Source organism: Calypte anna, chromosome 20 (genome assembly GCF_003957555.1).
Source record: "Calypte anna isolate BGI_N300 chromosome 20, bCalAnn1_v1.p, whole genome shotgun sequence".
Classification (NCBI taxonomy): domain Eukaryota; kingdom Metazoa; phylum Chordata; class Aves; order Apodiformes; family Trochilidae; genus Calypte; species Calypte anna.
In genome coordinates, this window is record NC_044265.1 from 10,870,270 (window position 1) to 10,884,811 (window position 14,542).

The following is a 14,542-nucleotide window of genomic DNA, read 5'->3' on the forward strand; positions in this document are numbered from 1 at the left end:
TCTACCTCTGTGTTGCTCATAAACTGTGGTGTCCAACACTACAACAGTCCAGAGAAAACAAACTCTTTCTCAGTTTATGCACAGGGTATTTTTTAAACCCTGGATACAATAGCTTCAGAAGACTACAGGCACTAGGTAAAACTCAGTAAGTACTGTGCAGAAGCAGAAAGACCACAAAAGTCACTTTCAGTTAACCAGAAGAGTTAGCAAGTGACTCAAAGATATTCACAACAAAAAAGTGATCTACACTGAGGATACATTTCTTACTGCCTCAGTGCACATATTTCATCATCATGATTTACAAATATAGAACCCTAAGTACAGACTGGGCTATTTGTGATTTAAACAGTTTTGGCAGATTTATGCTGACTTGTATGGATGTAAACTTTGGAGAGTAGTTCATAGGTGAAAAGGCTTCTAGAAGGTCAGGATGTTCTTGAAGAGGTCTAGAGAAACAGATAAAAATTGGAAATAATTTTCCAGTGAGGCTGCATGGAAAGGATGAGCAGGCTGAATATATGTCTCCAGCAGTCTGTCAGCAGGAATAAGCTATCTTCCTGACAGGATCCTATTTTTAACAAAGAGACAATTCTGCTAAGAAATCAATAAAAAGTTAATTACCACTTGGTCATTCCTGCATTGTACTCAGAGTAACGATGATCAAAACTTATTGTAATCTGACTTAAACAATCTCTTTAAAAGAAATAATTCATGTAGGAGTTCTGTACATTTCTGTGGGACTGCTCTTTGGACTGGGCACCATTTCGGAAGCAGCTGTACAATCCAGTTTTACAGTATGACCAGAGCAAAAATTTGAACCCTTTAATCTAGAAATGCAACCTCCTATAGCTGCCTGAAAACAGACATACAGAATTCTCATTCCATCCAGAGGAGGGCAGAGGTAGATATATACTCAGAAACCACTTTCCTGATTTCCTCTCTGTGCTGGTGTCAGTGTTTCACAGCAGCTGTCTTGAGCCAGGCAAGAACATTCCCAAGCCACAGCACAACTCAGCTGTTGTACACGGATTAAGGATTTCAAATGGGAAGCTCACTAGAAATATATTTATTGAATCCACCCTCTGGATTCATGGAAGTATTTCTAATTCTTAAATAAATGAATGGGTAATGAGTACCCCAAAATCCCCATCAGTGTAGTATAAGGAAGCATGAAATGATGTTTAGAAATTAAATCTATCTCATGGAAAGCTTTTCGTAGACTTGAATTAACTCTAAGCTAAAAAGGATGAAACTTCAGAAGCAGTTTGTAGAATTAGATTGCTCAACAGATTTGCCACTGTTGTCTTTTTTTTGGGTTTTTTTTGATTCCTGAGGATATGTCACCATAGAACAAGAATAAAATGCTTCATTACTAATTTATTTGCTTCAAAGAACAGATAAAAGTAATCATAGTTTTATTTTCTAGAAGACTAGTAACAAATAAAAAACACAAAAATCTAAATCATCAGAACTTGAGCTTTCTCTGACAAATTCCTGTTTTTCATCTGGAAACTATTTCAAAAGAATATTTACCAAAATAACTTTGTTTATCAACCTTTTGTCCTCCACTCCTTTGCATACCAATTCTGTTGTTAAAAAATGCAAAAGAAATCATTAGTGCCTGAAGTGTTAGAATTTTTACCTCACGTACCACATTTATCCATATCCTTGCTTTTGCTAAAAGGATCTACACGAAGTGCCTGTTCTGGGGAAAGTGTTTCTTCTGCTATTAATAACCTTCCCATGCCACTTATTCTATAAATATCTGTGCCATCATAAACATGATGGAAAAAATACTCTCTGAACACATCAATTTGCAGCTTGGCTGTTTTAAACTGTCCCCTTCATTCCATAAAGCTGGGGGTAAATCTGGTTGATGCTGTGCAGCAGTACAGGAGGCAGCCACTACAGCAGTGCAGTAAAAGGCTTTTGCATTTGCTGGGGCTAAACTAACTTTTTTGTGGGTCCATGCAACTTTACTGGGATAAAATCTCAATACTTAGATATAGTTTACCTGTGACTGCTGCTTAACCTCAGAACCAGAACCACCTCACACTTGCCTTGTGTGCTCACACTGCATGGTTTGTTATCCAGGGCCTTCTAGAAGCTTTTAAATAGGCTGGCTGGTTATCTACTGCTCTGTTTCACACTTATAGTTGTGCTTTCTACACTATTCTACTTTTTTTTACACTGAGGGTGGTGAAACACTGGAACAGGTTGAGAGGTGGTAGAAGTCCCATCACTGGAAACATTCAAGGTTTGGATGGGGCTCTGAGCAACCTGATGTGGTTGAAGATGTCCCTGCTCACTGGGGTGGGGTCGGACTGAATGAACTTAAAAGCCCCTTCTAACCCAAACTATTCTGAGATTGATTTTTCCTGTGGAATCTGTGAGAACAAGCACAGGAGATGAATCATAAGTATTTTCCTGGGATATTAAAATGTGTGTGTCTTTCTGAAACTCATTTAATAAATTATATGAAAAACAACAGCTTGACTTGCTAAATGCAAATGAAAGTGGGTCTCAAGTTGTCTCTCATCTAACAGTCACTTATTTCAATGATGCACAAATGAGTAGTTGCCTGTGTACAAAATTATAGATTGATAGAAAAACTTAATAAAACAACCTACTCTATTAAGGTGTCTAGGTAGTGTCATTAGTAATAAAACTGTTGATTTGATTTCCCCTTTTAAGTGAAGACTTTATGATAATAAAATGGTAATGAAACTTGAGAGGTTTAGATCCTTATAATAAACAGATCCTACAATTTCTTGGTTAGAAGCAAATTCATCCACTCAGTGATGCCCAGAACAAGGAAGCTGGAGAATCAATTCTCTCAGTATGCTTCAAAATCCCACTCTGGTTTATTCTGGTGTATAAAATCCTCTGCCTTACTTTACTGGTGCCTGACAAAGCCAAATATGTGCATGACAGAAACATATTTAGGCTACATAAGGCAAGACACAATGGGAATTTTTTTCAGTCAGAAGCTTGGTAAGATTGAAGTGGTCTTAAAAAGTGCTTGAAAAAATAAAAATTAACACATTCCAACAGGCAAGTCTATCTGCATGGTTTTTATTACAGTCCAGTAAGAAGAGAAAATCCCTGATTTCAAGCACTGCAATATAATCTTGTCTACAATAAAAACTTCATTAGGACAGTCTTGGTCCATAGCAGACACAAAATTATTCAGCTTCTCAGTAAGGATGTTTGCCACAGGATTAACCATTACTCTGTGAAGGATATTACACAGAGGATCATCAAGAGTCGTCTTCAATTTCTACTCAGGAATTTATCCACAGGGTTGATTGTGATCTCTTTGTTTTAGAAAGAAAATCCCTCTCTGAAATACTGCTCACTGCTGGAGCACATCATCTTGTCAATGCATTCATCACTATTATCATATTCTACTAAATGTGTTCAGCTGTGCAAGATAGATATTATAACATTTGACAGATGATTTCAGTACTGAAATGAATTTTTTTGGATGTGCTGTGTACTTTGGCACTCCATTATGCAGCACAGGAGTGAATTTCCTCATTGTTATCAGAGAAACAAGCCTTGAAAACTAGGAATCACCAGGGAAGAATTATTCCCATCACCTGAAAATGGATTTTCTGAACGCTGTGATTTTAGTTCTAATTTCCATTTTGTGTGGCTTTGGTCAGTGATTGCTCACATTCCTATTCTGACTGGCTAGAAATAGGTTTAACATGATTTCTTCCCCTCTTCTGTAACACTCTAGAGATGTTGCTGTTTTGGGGAGGATGTCTCCTAGCTCATAAATTCTTTTCCATAATGGGATTATGATGCCTCATGTAGCTAATGAGGAGAAAGTAGAAAAGAAAAACAGTAGAGTGACAAGCTTGTAAGGGATTACTGCTCACAAGAAAGAGACCTTTTCACTATTTCTTCTGTATGAAACCTGAGAAAGAAACACAGCTTCCTGTTAAAATATTTGAGTCTTACATAGCAATTATACAGCTTTGTCAGAGCCTCCTGATTTGCAGATTATGGTTGATGCAGTGGTTGGAGTGACATGTCTAAGATACTAGAATTCAATCTTTGTTCCACTGTAGATTCCTATACCTCAGTTACCTCTTCTGGACTACTCCCCTTCCTCACAAGGATTTGTGATGGTAAGGATATTAAACATTAAGTGGTGTCCTGGTTCTGTGATGAACTGCATGGACAGAAGACAGCATAAAGACCGAAAAACTTCATAGCAGTCCTGTGAGGGAAGCTGATTCCATGGCTACCATACATTTGATAATCACCACTTGTGTGAAAAACAGGATATTTGAGTCAGAAGTTTTCAGCTTTAGGGAACTTGATATTTGGCATTCATAAACATTCCATGGCATCACTCTAACTACTAAAGTGGAGAGAGGCAACTCACCTGTGTTTGATGGGACAAATGAATGTGCCAAGTAGTCTTATTTGAGACTGGGAGATGGAGGTTGAACTGAGTATTAGGTACTGAGCTTTGGGAAAAGCTTAAATTATGTGGAAGAAAGGTCCATATGCTTCTTGCTGAGCCTCCTCATTACAGAAATTAAATATTTTAAGGATACCATTCTGATTAAAATCCTCATTAATTTTTACTGGAAGTAATCTTTTTCAGAAGCAGGATGTATGTGGAGTTACATAGCACCTCTAGTATCATCTTTAGATGTTCTGATTTAGAAATAGGAAACAATATAGAGAGCAGTTGTTCAGCCTGCTTGTTAGTACCTTACATTTTCCAATGCAGGGTGCTCTGACTTAAGTGATTCTTCACTTATTTTCAAGGCAAAGTGCTTTGTTTTGTTTGGTGTCTTCAGTGTTCCAGTAATTAAAGAATGTGGCAGAACATTTGTCTTAATTGCAAAACCAAAGGTCCTCACAATAGTAATTGCTCTAGAAAAGTCCCATAAGACAAATCTACTTGGCTTGTGTGAAAACACCCTCTGATAAAGTATTGATGATTTTTTTTTTTTAAAAAGCTTCTGTTATCAAAAGCTTCTGTCTGTAAACAGTTAACCTCTTCAAAAAAGGCAAAGAAAAGTGACCAAGAAAAAGTGGTAAGAAACACTAACAAGCTCGAGACATTCTGTTTTTAGAAACAGTCAGTACCAAACAGTATAGAAAGGAAAGAAAATACCTGAACTATAAAAAAACTTGACTCTGTAAGACGTTGCTATTTGAACTTGCATTGACAGGACAACATTGACATTGGGTAAAAAAAAGGGGGAATTCAGGTGCAGACATTGTACATATTCCTATTGATTTTCATGAGATACATACAATAGAAACTTCAAATTAAATTCGCAAAGAAATCAAAAGATTCCATCTTTCTTTTGAATTCAAGGTTTTCCAGTGGAATTTCACAATTGGTTAGGTTTGTTTGGTTTAGTTTTTTTCTTGGTAATATGAGAATAAAAATGTTTTGCCCCTGCTATCTTCATATGCTTGACCTTAGGGTAAGCTACTTATTGGATATGCAACTTTTTAAAGCTATCTTTGAATAATGGCTTGATAACCTGAGAAAGGAAATGAAAATATATCTACAGATATATTTTCACCTAACGAAAAAAAAAAGAAGTGTTAATCTCATAAGGTTTTTTGTCTTGCCATTCCCATCTCTTTTCTCCATACTCCCCTGCTACCCATCTTCTCAAATTGGTTAAAAACATTTTATTCTCAACTTTTAATAACTTAATTTAAAAAATATGCTTACCTTTACACAGTTGTTTTTTTCTTCCTGAGGTTTTTGAAGAGAAACAAGTGATATGCTTGGACTAGAAATCAAAAGGTCTGCCCATCTCATAGGAATTCTAGGAGTACAAGTTTGCAAACTGTGACTGAACTCACAATTCATTTGGCCCCACAGAAACAAGAACTGGAGATCTATAGGATCTATAGGACTACAGTGGGAACTATTGAACTACAGATACCAGAGATTTTATCTAACTCAGCCTTCAAACATGCTGGTTTTCTCCTGAAAAGAGCTATTCGTAAATCCACTATACTTCTATTTTTAGACCTTAGGAAATGGCTCTCTAATATGCTCTAGTTTGAGCTTATTTGTTAACATAAGCAACACATATGTTATTCCCATGGAGTTTCCAGACATACAATGGTGGCAAATGTTAAGAATTGTCTCAGCTATATTTTCAAAGTCACTTGTAAGATATATATAAGAACACAATGCTAGAAAAATCATTATATTCTCTTAAAAAAAAATAAAAAAAACAAAGAGTAACATGTAAATGCTGTGTATTAGCTCTGGCATGTTGTTCTGGTACAGATCTAAGTGGCTTATTCTTTATTAATAAATACAGTATAATCTCCCTTATACCGTTGTTGGAATTAAAGTGGTATATAGTGTTATGGAAGAGTAGATAATTTCATAACACTCTCATCTGAGAGGGAAAAATCAAAAGATGGAAGGATACCTAATGAACTCATGAAGAAGAGATGGATACAGTTCTTTAAGAAAAATGCATTTGAATACACAAGACAGGGCTTCTTGATATAACTCAATGGAAAAACTATAGCAAACATTTCAAAGAACAAGCAATGATCAGTCTCAGGGGAGCATTTACTTATGAATAATAGATAAATGTGAACAAAATAGGGTTCCTTTTGATAGTATTCTGAATGCAGGAAAAAGAGGTTAAATTTATTTTCTAAATTATTCATTCAGAAATACTGACTCATTACAAACACAGATATTTGCACTCTAGGACCTTTTATTCTTTTTTGCTGCATTTTGCTGAGCTTATGTATTATCATTTTTAAACACAGGATGCAGCACAAGTCTGATCTGTACTATGGAGCCAGTGTGTTTTCCTTGATCCTTGTGACTTCATCAAGAAAAATGTTATCACTGAAAAGAAAAAAAAATAATTCTCCTGTTTAATGATAAATTAAGGTGGGGATTTTTTGCACAAGTAAGTTGCAAATACACCAGGCCTGTGCGACCTTCATGCTTTCAGGTGAAAGAAGTTCTTTAGATGCAGGAAAAAGTTGCTATCACAATTAGGTAACTGCAAGGAACCTGAACTGTGTTTGAAGTACTATCCAGGATGCTGTTTCTCATGATTAGATAAGACTTCAAAACAACTGTTACCTAACTATAGATTATCCAGTGTCATGGATCATGATTAAGACATTTAAAATTGAAGACTCATAACTGAATTCATCTTTGGTACACCTGTTAGTGAAGTCAATTTTCCCCTTTCAAAAAGTACTATATATTATGTACCAAGATTGTATAGAGGGTGGAGATGGGATGAAGAATTTTCTATTTTGATCATGAATTAAATATGCAGGTAATTTATTCAGAATCCTTCATTCCTATAATTTTAGCTGAAAGGCTCAGAAAGCTTCTAAGCTTTTCCTGCTGGCTTGAAGAAGAGAGCTGAGAATATTTGTTGGGTGGGGGAGAAGTGCATTTGCAGTTGTTATGCACTCATGTGTGAAGCTTTCAGCATACTGTGAAAAAATGTAGCTCCAAACTGTTGATTGCTAACTATACAATACACAGGTAGAAGCCAATTAAGGTGCTATCAAAATTCATGGAGCCACTCTATCAAATTCAGTGAGCATAAGATCAGACTTACATTCTATATAAAAACCAGCTGAATTCTTAAGGCAAACATGAATTTGCATTTTCTTATACACTTAAAAAAGGAAATGCTGACCTGCTTCCCATGATTTTATCTGAATTGTTGTTATACCAATATGCCAGTGATTACATTTTTGCTTTCTTGCAGACATTGAATTATTTCTATTAAACAGTCCCTATTAACAGATTATTCTGCATGCTCTGCCTTAATTAGCCAAGCTTCAGTTCTTTTGTATGTTAGGAAAGCAACATAACTATCAAATCCAATACTCAGACCCTACAGAATACCAAAACTGTATTTAGGCTTTATTTACTTTATAGTATGTTGAGAGCATGTTCCTCCAGCTGCTAAGTGTGCACTTAAAAAAATTACAAAGCTTAATTCATATACCTGGAGATTAAGTGGTTAAAGGTGATAACAGTATTTATAAATCAAGTATTTTGCCTGGAACACACTGGTTCCTTGTTTATGGTAGGTTATGTTTTAACCTAATGTGAGTTGGGACACATAACACTAAGCAAAAATGGGGGAACATGAAGGACCAAGATGGAAGAAATAACACAAATAAAGCCCCTGCTTATAATATGTACTAGGAAAAGCCCAGAAAACAGCAGCACCAGAAATGTTGGGAAGCCAGTAACAAAGGTGAAAATAGCCAAGAAATTAAAGGAATGCTAAATACTGGGAAACTACAGAGCAACTTCTTGTCAACAGCTGCATTAGAACCACAAATTTAACCGTTAATTCCACTTCCTTACAGTAGGATACATCCTAGAGTGCCATAGTCTGTAAGTCACAAGAAAATGAAGTTTGCCATCATGTTGATTTATTCAGTTTGTGACTTGCAGCAAAATGGGACACTGCATCATACACTGTCATGTTAATGTTTTTTCCTCTCCATAATGAACTATTATAATTTGTCATAAACATATTCTTCTCAAGCAAGCATGCCCGAGTTGGCTTGCAGTCAATTGCTGTCCATTTATTAGATCTTTCATTGTTTAGTTCTAGTTTTTAAAAACTAATCCTCAGTATGATAATATTCCAGGAGCAATGTATATTCAATGAATGTGAAAGTTGACTTGTACTCTCCTTATGAGCCCTACTTTCAGCATTTGTAGACCTTAATCATCCATATGGTGCTGTAAAGTTGTAGGCAGTGGGATTAAATATATATTTTTTTTCCAATAACTTTGTTTGAAAAGAAAACTGATTTCCAAGGGAAACAGGTGAAGAAAATGAGTAAATTATTTTAAAAGTGTTTATCGTATTGTCTAGAATCAATCACTATTACAAAACCAGTTTTGGGTCACACTTCTGCATTTAAATTGATGTGCCTAACAGACTTTAAAGCTAGCTGCAAAAGGTGACAATGGATTTCAGAGTTCAGAAATCAGAACAGCAGCACAATTCAGCAATAAAGCTCTTCTGCCTTTCTATGGCAAATCTCACAGCCACAGCCAAACTCCAAAGCAAGGACTATTCACACATTAAGTCTTGGATTATCTTAAAGTCACAGCTCTGAAGGACAGAGACATATCAGCAACTGAAGTTATGGAAGCAAAACATTTCAAGTAGTAGAGAGAAATATCCTCACAACATCTGTCTGTTCCAAATCAAAACACATTCTGTAAATTGGTATTTTGGGGTGGAAATTAACACCTACCCACGATATATACCCAGACACTTATTCTGCCTTGTGACACACAGCATTATCTAAACACCAATAGTGACTGTTTTCTCCTGCTTAGTTAACTCCAGCATGCCTACTATCACAGATTTTGTATTTTTACAAGAAAATTCTGCCAAATTCCTGTCATTCCTTCTATACTTAAATTATGAATGTATAGTACTACTATGTGAGTTAAGCCTGGAAGGATCAAAGTCTGCTGCTCCTAATGATAATGCTTGCATCAACTTTGGTAAATCAGGACCACACAGAAAAGTGAAAATACTCAGTGATATACTCAAATTAAAAGGTTACTGCTCCTCTGCAAACAGTGTGGGAAAAAAGGCACCTTCAGAGCAGAAGTCAGATCTCCACTGTATTTAATGCTTCACTTGAAACAGCAAATAATTTAGAATGATGAAAACCTTCCAACATGAAGTCAGAAATCAAATGATGTCTGGTTGATCTCTAAAGATTAAAATTAAAGTAGGTTAGACTGATTTAAATACCTTGACATGATGACTCCTCTGAAACAGTCTCTAGAAAGTTGACTGAGGATAAGAAAAAATTGCAATTCTATGACCTTTTTAGCTGTTGTAAGCATGTATATTTTTATTTTTAAAAAAGTGTTTTAATATTTATAGAGATGTGCATTCAGCACTGTAATCCCTTCCTAGACCATGAGCAAATTATTCATACTTAAAAGCCTTGGAGCTTTTTCATGGCTTTTTTTTTTTTTTTTTTTCATGTGACAGGAGGAATTAATCATAGTTCTAATGGTTCTTTGGCAAGTGCTATTTAAAAACAACAAATGCATTTGAAAAATCATTAAATTTGCTTGCCCCGTTTAGAATCTTAAAAAGAAAAAAAGAGATAATGTCTTCTAAAGTGGTTGGGAGCTCAAAAAGGAAAAAAATGAAAAGAAAAAGGAACAAAATTGTCTCTAATATGAAATCCCCAGTAATTGGTGGCATCTCTGCAGAAATAACCCATATTATGGTGACAGTAAAGTTCACAAGGTAGGAAACAGGCTGGCCTTGAGATCTGGAAGTGTTGCAATTGCCTCTGTTTAAATACAAGCAAATATCTTGCTTATCTAGTACTTCAGCTTTATGATATGTTAAATCAGATTTGCTGATTAAAATCTCTGTGGAAGGGCCAAACATGAGTGGTTGGTTTCTGTGTTTAAGTGCTCCAACTTCTTTTGCTTGACAAAGCACAGCAGCTCTTTATCTAAACCCCTTCAGTACTCACAAGCATTAATACTGGCAAAAGCTTAAATAAAACCCCTTTTCTTAAAGTTTATTTCTGTTGCTTTTAAGTATTCTAGTCAAATAAGAAGAATGTGAGCTACCAGATTGGTTGACTAGAAGCCTTTACACTAACACACCACTTGAGGGAACTGTAGATACTCCAGACTTCTCCCTCTGAAAATAAGTACCCAGTTTTATTTTTTAAATCTAGTTAATGGATTATGAATGACATGTAATTATTTTCCCTCTGAAAATCATGTTAATTTTCAAGAGAAAAGGCACAGCAATAGAATTAGCTATTGAAATGTGATAATGTAACACTGTTTATTGGTAAAACATAACAAGATTTCCTAATCCTCTGTAAATCATTTCCATCAATCCAATCATAGGTGACACTATTATATTAATGAGAATGTGCTCTGTCTTCCAGGCACACTGTGCACAGAAGAGCATTTAGATTTTTGTGTTAGCAAGTCAAATCTAAGCAGTTCTCAAGTGAATCAGGCTTTATATGAGGCCCTGAGCTTCAGGTGGGCTTAAAAACTGTCTCTGTCATCTTCCACTGGTTGCATTGTACAACCTCTTACAGCCTGGACCTGCTGCAGAAAGTCTGACAGTTTGTACCAACCCTCTGGTTAAACAGAATTGGGAAGTACAAATGCTCAGCAGTGTGATTCAGTCTTGGAAGAGAAGGTATCCATACAGCTGACTGAAACATACCTAAAACAAATTAAATCCTCTGAGTCCTCATAACCTTATTGACTGTTCCTCTGGTACAGCAGAGAGCAGACAACTAATGACTGCTGGATGGGAATGACTGACATGTCCAGCATGTTCTCAGAATTATCTTGTAACATTAGGATATTTTGTTCTTAAATTTAAGGTCATAGATTAGAAACAAAATCCAACTTGATATCATGCTGCATTTTATTGACATAAAAAATACCTCAGGTTGTTCTACTGAAAAAGGCCAATTATTTCATAGGTAATTGTTCAATATACCAGTAGAGGTAATCAATTCGATTAAATAATCATGATCCAGTTTCTAGTTGAGTCCTAGCAAAATCAATGATTGGAAATGCATTTTTTTGTTGTATATAATGCACATATTCTCATTTTTTCTTTCCAATATTTGTTGCTATAAACCCCAAAATCTTTTTCCACTCTTCTCCAAACTCATGCATGCTATCAGCTGGTTCTACATGTTACCATAGGCTTTTATCTGTCTCTCCTTTCAGCTCTGCAAATCCACACACAATAGGCAACAGTAATAAACTGTATGTGAACCACAGTACATTTCTTCATGATCTGCAAATTCCTTGTTGCTTCTGAGCACCATGAACTGACCATCCCCTCAGCTGGCGGTGAGGATATAAAGGTTTTAATGTTCTACCTTCAGTTTCCCTTGTTCACTGATATGTTGTTATGGAAATCTCTACTGATCTTCATTTAATGTTTTGGATAATGCATTGAAGATAAACTTTGGAAAATATTCTTTACAAATTATTACAAACATTAACATTTTCCAGTAGCACAAATAGTTAGGAAACTAATTTCCTGTGAATTACTGCGTGTTTTCTTTATTAATAATGGTTCTCCAAGTTGTATATATTACAATTCCTCAGTAATAATTCAGAGTAGTACTCTGTTCCTATCTCTTCTTTAAGATTTCAATAAACTTGATATTATTGAGGAACATTAATAATTTTTGCTGAAATTAAATTACTATAGCAATTGGTTCTTGCAGAGTGTCCTGCCTGAGCCACTGGTGAAAAGATGAGGATTATATATTCTCACCTCATTTCACAGGCAATAAAGAAAGAGGATGAGATTAAATCCCTTCTAGCTAGGTCTTTAAATAAAGAAATAACTAGGGATTGCAAAGATTTTCTTTCCACTCATAGTTGTTTCTTTGCTTTCAGAACAATGACAACAACTAAATGACTTTAATGTCTAATTAGGAAAAAAATCTCAGAGGCAATTTGTTCCTATATGATATCTCTCTGAAGTTGGACACATTCTGAAAGAATTGTTTCTCTATGCCAAAACCTTAAAGCTGAAATCTCCTCCAGACCTCTCCCTTCTTATTACAAAAAGTTCCAGCCTGCAAGAGCAGAATGAGCAACAGCACCATGTAATGTTTACAGTTTTTATTACTTGTCTTCTTGGTAACTTCTCTCATTTAATTTGTTAAGAGCAGATGTTTATAATCATGAACAGATTAGTTTGTTTTACAAGGATTATTTTAAAGAAAACTCTCATGCAGCATGCACAAAAATGTGCCTTAAAAACTTTAGGAACAAGGTAACACTGTGGACATCCTTGAGAAAAACCTAAACCAAAAGATTTTGGGAAAATCTTAATAAGTAAACATGAACTTCAGTGTATTACCATACATACAAAATAAAATCAAACAAAAGTCAATCATTAAAAGCTTGTGAGAGAATATTGCCCAATCTCAGCTATTGAATTAAATGCTTTTTTACTCTTCTTATTTTTGACATTAGATTTCATGTTGTTCACAAGATGACTGCATTAGCCTGGCAGCCTCTGAATAACTTTAGCATTATAGTCAAAAAGAGTGGAAAAACGAGTTCTGTATTGTTTTAAGTATGTTATTTATTATTAGGACTCTCAGTATAATGTTTTAGCAGCAGAAGACTCTATGTGGGAACAAAACTCTAAGGGAAGTCAATCTTCAACAACACATGTATGTGAAACATCATTTTCACTTTTATTATATAATATCTATTAACTTAGCTTTATTTTATTTTAAATGGTAAAGAATGTCTGACCTTTCAAAACTTTTCATCTACTGCACTTTAAGAGAAACATTATAAATGCCATAAGATCCTGCTGAATAGGAAGCACAAAGGATTCAAAGAAATTAAACTTTGATATAAATACAAAAGACAACTCGAGCTGGCATATGTACACACTCCTTGCTATTGTATTAGTTTTCTATCAAAAAGCTGACATTCAGAACACTCAAGAAATATGACTGCCCTTTCAGACTTCAAATTTGGATTTATTTTCTTCCCATGCAATGTTTATTTGACCTTGTATTAATGTCAGAAGCAAAATCATGTCGTGATGAAAATAAAATATTATTTGACTTTGATTCACAGATGCAGCACAAATGTCATTAGAAGAAAGAAATTATATCCCAGATTTGCTGATATTTTATAGGTATTCTAAACACCCTGATAGCTATTTGGAATCTGAAGGTTAGTACTCATACACCAATCTAAAGTAGATATTTAGGGCAGTAAATAATAATGAACAGTAATAAAATAGATAAAACAATATCCTTCAAAGATCTCCAAATTCATTAGAAGAAAGAAAAGTGCTATTAAAAACCATGCTATAAAGGACACTAGGAAAGACAATATAAATATATATATATTTATATATATTATTTATATATTTATATATATTATTTATATATATATATTATATATATATATTATTTATATATTATTTATATATTTATATTTATATTATTTATATTATTATTTATATTTATATATATAAAATATATATATATTTATATATATATTTATATATTTATATATATTTATATATATTATATTTATATATTATTTATATATTTAAATATATTTATATATATATTTATATATATATATATATGCCCATTCTCATTCTCTACTCTCCAAACTTGCTACAGACCTTTGATTCCCATGTTTTTAGAATCTGAACTTCACATATCCGTTCCTCTAAGTTATTTATTCTGTTTTGCATGTATTATTGCTTAGCAAAGTAACATATGATGCCTGATACAATATTCCATTGGCATTTCTCTCTAAAATTCATCCTAAACTCATGTACTGACGTTTCTATTAACACTACCACAGTCACATAATTGCTATCCACCAGCATGAAATTGTGATAAATAAAAAAAATCCACAACTGTCATAGAAAAAAAAAAAATAATCCAGAGGCTATTTTAAGTATTGAGTTCACCAGTTTCATTACTCAGAGAAAAG